The sequence below is a fragment of the Sminthopsis crassicaudata genome, chromosome 1, assembly GCF_048593235.1.
Source record: "Sminthopsis crassicaudata isolate SCR6 chromosome 1, ASM4859323v1, whole genome shotgun sequence".
Taxonomy (NCBI): domain Eukaryota; kingdom Metazoa; phylum Chordata; class Mammalia; order Dasyuromorphia; family Dasyuridae; genus Sminthopsis; species Sminthopsis crassicaudata.
Window position 1 is genome coordinate 402,806,158 of NC_133617.1, and position 9,900 is coordinate 402,816,057.

At 33.1% G+C, this 9,900-nt stretch overlaps 1 pseudogene; it reads right to left on the bottom strand.

Moving 5' to 3' along the window:
• Positions 1-1,654: 1,654 nt before the first annotated feature.
• LOC141554653 (olfactory receptor 13D1-like) lies at positions 1,655-2,597 on the bottom strand (annotated as a pseudogene).
• Between the last annotated feature and the right edge of the window lie 7,303 nt (positions 2,598-9,900).

Below are 9,900 nucleotides of genomic sequence, written 5' to 3' on the forward strand. Positions count from 1 at the left end.
CCTGTGCTTAGTGCTGGTCTAGCCCCACCTCCTCTCATATCTGACCATCTGCATTTTTCTCTCAGGGCTCTAATGGGTTTGTGGTATCTATCATTAACTTTTATTTGTCTCCTTTCCTCTCTCCCTTTCTCTCTTTCCACCCTGTCCCTGTCTCTCTCTTAGCATTCTAATGGGTTGGTCCTTCTTTTTTTTTTTTTTTTCAGTGCTAGAAATCAGAACTTTTATTCTAGTATAATCTTTTCTATTTTCAATGATTGTGGAATAGTGAGTGTCATTTAACCAGTTAACATTGTTTAGCATTTACAAAAGATTATCTATTTGAAAAATATAACTAGAACAGTAATAGAAATAATAATCTTATAACCCTTTCCTTGCCAAGTTTTCGATTTTTTTTGTCTCCTTACTATCTCAGCAGATGCTAGGAACGTGATTTCAGACTTAGTATAGTTTTTGTATTTTATATGTCCCATGATATTAATAATTAGTTGCAAGGTTACTGATGCATAACCTACTGGCTCAGCTATCACCAGTCTGAATTCTGAAGTTAGTACTCCTCATGGATTCCAAGTGAGTGTACTGGCTACAAAACCCTAGTTCTGACTCTACATCTGGAATTCCTCGTGGTTCACTCTTCTGACTTTTCAGAACTCACAAAGAACCCAAGAACCGAGGCTCATATTTATAGGCTATATTTAAGGTTCATTAGATCTCTCTACTCAAAGCATTTTTTCTTGTTTCAGCAGAATGCCATCTGTCAGAAAGAAGTCCCCTGAAAGAGAGATACTGGAATGGTGCTTTTTGAATGCCATCTTCCCCCTCTTACCCACACCCAGTTCCAGTTATGCAGTTAATTATCTTCATCCCATGAAACTGACCTCAAATAGGTGCAAATTATCCATGTCTGTCCTCAATCTATATGGAGATTATATCAAGACTGGACTAACAGACAGATTTGGAATAGTAGACCAACCTTCAGGTGATATATTTCCCTTCATTTGAGGCTAGATGATCACTTATTGTATATAGTGTAGCTTGAATTCTTAAATCAAGTTTGAGTTGGTCTATGAGCCTTTTGAGATCCCTTTGAAATGTGAGACCCTATAATTCTAATTTCTATTCTACTGTAACTTCCTTGAAGTTGGGGATCAAGTCTTTTTATCCTTATATATTCCACAAAACTTAATGGTATTTGTTGTTTAATAAATATTTGTGAAACATAAGACTATATAAATATAATTTGTATTGTTATCCAGAAAGCTCATGTATTTTTCCCACTTTGTTAATTTTATTGAATCTGGAATTAGATTATTAGAAATAATTTTCTTTCACATCTATCAGCACACTAGAGCTATGTTTGTGAAAGAGAAAGATAGAAAGAGAGAAGAAGGGCAGACAGACTGACAGACAGATTTATTTTAATTAAATATATTGTAACCAAAATGAGACTAAAAAGGAAGAGCTGTTGAGGATATAAAGTAAGAAACTCTATTGGAGAGGAATTGGTATATGCATATCCTGTTTGGAAAATAGTGGGATTACATATTACATTTGGCAGCCACACTGATAAATTTATTAATAAGTAGAACAATATTATTTTGAATACAAATGACAATAACCAAGAAACCAAACAAATCCTGCCACAAGCATCAGTATTTCATAGTCTTTTCAAGTACAGGTTTCTGTACAGGACTTTTTTCAATAGCTCCTTTCACTTCCTTATTCCTTAGGCTGTAGATAATGGGGTTCAACACTGGAGTGATGATCCCATAAGACAGACCAATAAGCTCTTCTGATATCTTTGTGTCTTTGGACTTGGGCTTCATGTACATGAAAAGGGCTGAGCCATAGAACAAGATCACCACAGTCAGGTGGGCTGAGCAGGTAGAAAAAGCTTTCTTCCTCCCTTCACTAGAGTTGATCCTCAGGATGGTGGAGAGGATGAAGATATAGGAGAGTAAAATGAGTAATAGAGGCATGACCAGGAAAACAATACTTCCCACCATAAGGATAGATTCATTGAGAGAGATGTCTGCACAGATAAGCTTGAAAAGGGCCAGGATTTCACAAGTAAGATGATCAATTACGTTCCCACAGAAAGGCATCATCATAGCAAGCACAGTTTGGGGCAAAGAATTCAGACACCCTATGATCCAGGTCCAAGCAGCCATCTGCACATAGAGTCCCTTGTTCATGATGATGGTGTATCTTAGGGGATTGCAGATGGCTACATACCTGTCATAGGCCATCACTGCCAGGAGAATACACTCTGTGCACCCCAGTCCGAGAGAAATAACCATCTGCAGGGCACATCCAATGAAGGAGATGGATTTTCTCTCAGACATAAAATTTATTAAAATTTTAGGGATAAAGGAGGATGTGTAGCAGATGTCCAGAAAGGAAAGGTTCCCAAGGAAAAAGTACATAGGAGTGTGGAGGCGGGGATCCAGGATGCTGATGATAATAAGCATGCTGTTTCCCAATAGGATGACCAGGTACATCACTAGACAGAACACAAAAAGAGCTTGCTGGAGCCATGGGTAATAAGAAAGTCCAATAAGAAAAAACTCAGTTACTGGTGTGATGTTTCTCTTTTCCATGTCATTTGATATTAGGATTTAGGGAAGGATGCAGCTGAAAACAATTGAAATGATTTATAATAGTGAATAATACTTATAATCATAATTAAATTCATACTTTAAAATGTTTCTTTTTTCCTTTTCCAGTATGAATTTTTGCTGATTTATATGAAGAAATCCTTGTATTTATATTCATGAATAATAACATAAATAAAGAGAATTTAAAAATTCATGTAGTATGAAAGAAATATGAATAGGAAGATGACAAGCAAGGTAAACTATCTTCTAGAAACTTCTTCAGCTCCTGACAAATTAAAAAAAAAGAAGTTATATGCCAGATATTGAAAAATTGTTGAGTTCATTGAACAAGTATAAGTTTCATGAATTAACATTAGTTGACTCTAATAATTTAAACATAGATTCAGAGTCCTCAGACAGAACTTACTCTAAAAATTCACAGCAATAAAGGCAAATAAGTTTTTAGGCTTGTAATTCATGATATGACTTCAAAGAACTCTATAAAAATAATCCTCTCCTCACTCTTCATTCTTCCTCTCATGTCAAGCATTGATTTTGTCAAGCGCTTCAAAGGCTAGGGTGGAAGAAGCCAGCAAGAGGGAAATTAAAGATCACATTTGTAGCCATAGACTAGAGGGGAGCATTATATGATAAGTCTGAGAAAACAGTGACTAGCAGTTTAGTTTTGCCCAATCCACTACCCCATGATAATTACTCAGAAGTCTGGTCAATCCTCATATTCCCCCATTCTTGTGGATGCTGAGGTTTCCCAGCAGCTTAACCTTAGTAGTTTTTGCAGTAATCTAAGATGGAGGAACCAAAGAGTAAGCAGGATTTCAAAAGTATAATTATGGGTAATATGAATAGAACTGAAAGATCAAAAGACCAAAAGCTTAATACTAGTTCACAAGCAGATAAACTGAGTACATATGGAGAAAACATAAATGAAGAGAAACATAAAATTAGAAGGATGAATGTATTTTAGAAAGAGAATCTGAAGCACATTAAATATATATATATATATATATATATATACATATATATGTATTATAAAAAAAGGAAAAATACTATCAGATGAAAGAGATAATCCATTGGAAATTCTAGATATGATAGAACAAGAACAAGTGATAGTACAAATTATTTTAAAAGAGGAGTAAAATTCATTCAAGGAAAATTTAGTAGTAGATTTAATACAGAAACTAGCTCTCTCAATGCAGAATTTAAAAGCACAAACAAGTTACAAGAGGAAGAATTACTCCAACAAATTATAAATAATTGCATGTCTCTATCACTTCTTTAATTTACCAATTATCTCTTGATCAAATATGTATACTGTCTTTAAAACATGATTTTATTGCTGTCATTTTTGTATTTAATTGAATGAAATCACCAGTATGGTTATATATGTATATAACATACAAATGTGTGTATAATTCATTTCATTTTGCCCTTTTCATTCTACATTTCTTCATGTACTTTGTACATCGTCAAAGCTCTATCATTTGTATCTGTTATGTAGTACTTAGGGGTCATATTCCATTCCCAAATTGAATGGTAGAGTTCCCATATTCTTTACAATGGAGGTATGGCTCTACAGGATAAAACAATATTGGTTTTCAGGCTGAAATCAGAAAACCATTTTTATGATATTTTCTTTAAATATTTTAAATGATTATGTGCTTAAATTCTAATATCTACTATGTTTCTGAATCTGTTATGGATATGAAAACTAAAATGAGCAATATGGATATTTTTTCTTTGGTCATTCATGTTATTATACATATGTAATACATATATGAAAGGAGTGTTTTATGAATTAAGAAAATAAGATTTGGAGAGCATTCTGCCAGATGGTATATTTATATCAGATGAGTTCTCAGTGATATGAGAAGACTTACAGACACTCTTGGCAGAAGACATAAGGGAATTGAACTTTGAAGGAAGATGATTGATTGTAATAGTCTGAAATATGTAGAGGAAATTAGTTCTGGGTTTGGAAGAGAAGGTGAACAATAGAAGCATGATAAAGAATACAGAATGAGAAGGGGAAACAGTGAGCAGGCAAAGAATAGAAACTAATTTTTAATATGACAAGTGGTATTGGATAAGATTGGACAGGTAGGTTGGAACTAGATTATGGAAGACCTTGTTTATCTGACCAAAGAGTTGAAACTTAATTTGATAGATAATTATCACTAGACATGTTAGTGAATACACCAAGATAAAGGTTTTAAAGTTGGAAAACTTCTTTGACACTAGTTATAAAGGTAGGAGAAACTTAAGGGATACTAATTAAAAGGTTAGTATAGTATATTCTAGGTAAGAGATGATAAATAACCAAAAGTAGGACAATATGGTACTGTAAAAGAGATGGCAGATGGAAATGGTAATTTAAAGCTAAAAAGGATAGAATATGTTAGTTGGTTAGATATGAGAAGTAAGAGTGAGGGAAGAATCATAAGAGATGATTTTCTTTTAAAAATTTAAAGTGGAACAATATTTGGAGAAGATGAACAGTTAAAATATCAATAAATTGGGTTTAGAGTAACATAATGGAGATATCTAATGGTTAAAAAGGATATGGGATTTGAGATCTCTAGTGATGTTGGTGGAAGAGATAATGAATAGGGACTAAATACACAAGATTAGGTGAGTTATTGAAGAGAAAGGGGAGAGCATCAAGGAAAAAATCAAGCTCTTAATATTTGGAAACACACACTGTTTCCCTGTACTACAAGTAGCAAAGGTATGAAAAGCTGATGAAGAAAGAGGAGTGTTCAGAATGAGAAAAACAGTACAGAAAAAAAGACAATAAAGAGTACAAAAAAGGAGGAGGTGGTTGATGGTGTTGAATGTTACATATAAATTAAATAGGATGAGAATAGATAAATTGCCATTGTATTGTGGTAAAATTATCATTAATGATGTTAGAGAGAGGAATTTTGGTAAAAGGGTTAGAACAGAAACTAGATTACAGGTGTGGTTGATGAAAAAATGAAAACAAATGACAGAAATGACTGTCTTAAAGTTTGACAATCCAATAAATATTTTTTAAAGATTAGTAACATGCAAGATACTTTGCTAGATAAAGCATAATAGGTAAGCATGAAAGGGCTTAAAGAAAAAATAATCCCTAACTTTAGGAAGTCCATATTTTATTGGAAGTATTTAATATGCAAATTGTTATATAATTATAATTATTTGGGGAGCTGGAGAAAGCAATGACAATTAAGTGAATCAGCAAAAATTTTCAGTAGGGCATGCCCAGAAGAATTTTTAGTTTTCTAGGAGGAAGGAGTGTATCCCTTCCAGGTGTTCTGAAAAACATATGTAAGTGCAAAGGAAGAAGATGAAGTGCTGATTTCAAGTTACAGAAATTAAGCCAATATACTTGCAAAGAGGGGTCATGGTAAGGAGTAAAGTTCAATAATCATGAAAATATAAGCTATGGACAGACTCTGAGAGCCAATAAATGTTATATTTATTTTGTTTATAACATGCTATAGGCAATATGAAGCCCCTGAAACACCTTTATTATTGGTGTGTATAATCAAATAAGTTTTGATATCACAGTTTTGGGAACTGTGGAGAGAGTCATTAAAAATTGAAGGTTCTGTAAGCTTGGGATTCAGTTAGGAGCCTGTTTCAATAGCAAAGGAGAAAAGTGAAGTGGGTACAAAGTAGGATTTTGGCTTAGTGAATGAAGAAAAGGGCATATATGCGAGAGATGTAGGAACAATAGACAAGATTTGACTACAATTTGGACATGAAGACTGAAGGAGATGAAAGAGCTCAGAGGTTTAACAACCTAATTGAATGCAAAAATTCTCTAAATAGAAATATGAAAGTTTGGAGGAGGATTTTGAGGATGAGATGATGAGTACTGCTTTGGAAATTTGATGTTTGAATTGCTTGTGGTAAATCCAGTTGAATGTTTAGTTCCAAAGCAAGATTAAAACTATTGTTATATATCTATATTTATACACACTTATATGTGTATGTGGAAGTCATCTAAACATAAATGATAACTGAATACTTTTGGAATTCAGTTGATGAATTCATGATGAAATCACTCAGAGAAGTCATCTAGAAATAAAATAAGAAATTCCATATAAAAGCCTTAGCTTCATTTGATGAATGGGATGTAGGTTGCATTCCAGTAACTAAAAATGCAAAGAGTTCCAGAAAAGAAAAGGATCCTGAAAACTCAGGAAAGAATGGTTATTTAGGAGAAAAATATAACCAATTATGTAAGTGATTCAGAGAGATCAAGAAGAATGAGAACATCAGATCTGGCAATTAAGTGTCATTGGGAACCTTGGAAGAATGAGATTATTCATGAGGTTAGAAGCCTGATTTCAAAGGCAGAGAAGCGAATGGGAAAATAGTAAATAGAGACAAAAACTAAATAAGTATTTTTCAAAAAAAGGAATGATAGAATTCCACCTGAATTTATCTTCTTCCTTTTTTAAAAAATAAGCTGAATGGAACATCTTTGAGGAAGAAATGAAATTTCTATAAAGGAAAACTTGAATGAGTAAAGAAGTTTGAGCTAGGTGATGCAGTGGCTGGAGTGCTGCACCTGGAATCAGGAAGATTCAGCTTCCTGAGTTTAAATATGGGCCCATACATTTTAGCTGTGTTATCCTGGGCAAGTCACTTAACCCTATTTGCCTGTTTCTTCATTTGTAAAATGAGCTGGAGAAGGAAATGTCAAGTTACTCTAATAGCTTTGTTATGAAAACCCAAAATAGCTTCAAATAGAGTTGGATACAATTGAAAAACAATTGAACAACAACTACCTACATATTCTAAGGATGGGAGCCAGAGATTGAAGAACAAATTCCCTTAGACCAATGATTCTCTGAAGAGAAGATTTTGTGCAATAATTAAAAGAAAATAACTATAACAAGGTGGTATTTACCATCTAGTGGTAGGGGAAATAATTGTAGTACACGAATATAATAAAATATATTTTTCCATAACAAATTCTGAATATGAAAAATTCAGAAAAAATTTGGAAGACTCATATCAACTGATGTTGAATGATATAATCAGAGTCAAGAGAATATTTTATTGGATGACTCAATAATATAAGAGGAAACAAGACAGAAAAATGTCTGTACTCTTTTGAAATGCATTTCAGTAAAGTAGAAAAGACAAAGATATTGGAATTTGCATGTTTAATAAAAAGACTGGCTCATGATTCAGAAGACCAATATTCAAACCCAACCCATCCTCTTTTTGACATTTGGCAAGTTACTCAACCTGACCAGAGTTCCATTTCCTTACCTATAAAATATGGAAGTTGAACTCAAATAATGATGCCCACTCAGAGAGAAATAGGGGGTTTCTAAACTGTTCATACGAATCTCTGCAGATAGAAAACACTATTGTATTTTTATTTATTGTTAAAACATTAAATTTAGATTTAAGTTGGAGTAGTTTATATTTGTTAAACATTTCAATCTAGTTCTGGCCATTGGTGAGTGCATGCAGCTACAATGCTGGTTGTGGTCTGTATGTTTGACACCTCTGGACTAGATGGTCTCTGTAGTCCCTTCAAATATATGTTTTGCTGAGAAAAGGGATTTGGTGGAATTAGGGACTTGAGCAACATAGAACAGAATTAAGGAAAGTGGTAAGGAAAATGCAGAGAAAGGTAAAATCAATGCTGTATAACCCTGGAAGGAATTTGGGGTTTGAAATCATAAATTGGTTTGTGGAGCCAGCCAGCATGATTTTGTAATTTAGAGGTAATATGATTAATTGTTATAAACTTATATCTCCTGAAATCAGCAGTCTCCCCATCCTCTAAAATGTCATTGTTTATTACAAGTTCTTATACAAGCTTTACCAAGGCCATATACTTTTCACTGTTTAGAAGAGGTGTTCTCATTTATAGCTTTATCTATAAAGCTCCTACTTTCCACATTATCAGGGGAAAAAGTATACTAAGAAAGCAGGGAAAAGTAACAAGGGTACAACTGTGGCAGATATTCAACTGTAATAGAGGGAAAGACCACAAGGAGCTGGACAAATACATGAAGGACTGTTTGAAGAGGTTTAAAGAGAAGAACCATGGGAATGCACAAAGAAATCAACTAACAAGTATTTATTTATCACTTGTTATATACCAAGCATCATGCTAGGAATTAGAGAAATAGATACCAAGAATGAAATAATCCATACTCTCAATTTCCAAATACATGTGTGTATATATATATATATATACACACACACACACACACACATACCTCTTTATCTACATATGTAGATAATAAAACAATTCTATATTATACTATAATAAAAATATATGAAATTGTTGTAATAAAGCTCATTCTTGTGTGTTTTTATACACACACACATATATATATTTCTCAGATTCATTTTTGAAGAGACATGGGACATAAATAGTTTTCTCTGTCATGTATGCATAGTGACGTCTGTTTAGCTTTGCTTGTCTTATATTCAATTTTAGTGAATTTGGAATCATAGAACTATAGAATGTTAAAGTTAAACCAAATCTTGGAATATTAAAATGAAAATGTCAGAATTATCAGAAATAATAGAAGACAATATTTTGCAGGCTTCAAAGAACCTTAAAGTTGAAAATAGTAGAAAGTAAAGGTAGAAGAATACATTGAAATAAAAATATAGAAGGGACTTCTGTGAGCCAAGATGGCAAAGTCAATTATAAATCATTTTAACTCAGCTATATTTACCTCCAGACAACCATAAAACAATGCCCTCAATCAAATCCTGGAACAGGAGAACCAATAAAAAGATGAGGTGAAACAGTTTTTAGGACCAAGATACTTGGAAGATCAGCAGGAAAGATCTTTCTCACTTGGGTAAAAGGATAGTGCAGGGAGGAAATGTCCCAGCAAGCCAGTGGCAATCCCTACCTAAAAATTGTCTTGACATGTATTTGGAAAAATAAAATACTATTTAAAAAAAGAATATCGAAAGTAAAATAATAGATATATGAGTAACATTAAAACATAGAGGTTAGAACTAAAAGTAGCCTTAGAGTTCATATGATTCCATAGATGGGGAGATTCATCTAAAGGTGAGTTCAAAGCTAAATCAAAAGTAACTTAGTGGAAGCTGGAGAGATCATTCATGAGCAAGAGAGTTGAGAGATTCTTTTTCTCAGAAATGGATTCATTTTACTCTAGTAACCATACTTTGCAATTCTACATTTTTTTTTTTTTTTTTTTTTTTGTTGCTGTTTGTTTGAATTGCCTTCAGCTCCCATGATAAGTTTCCTTATTTCTTTATTATTCCTTACACACAAGATCAT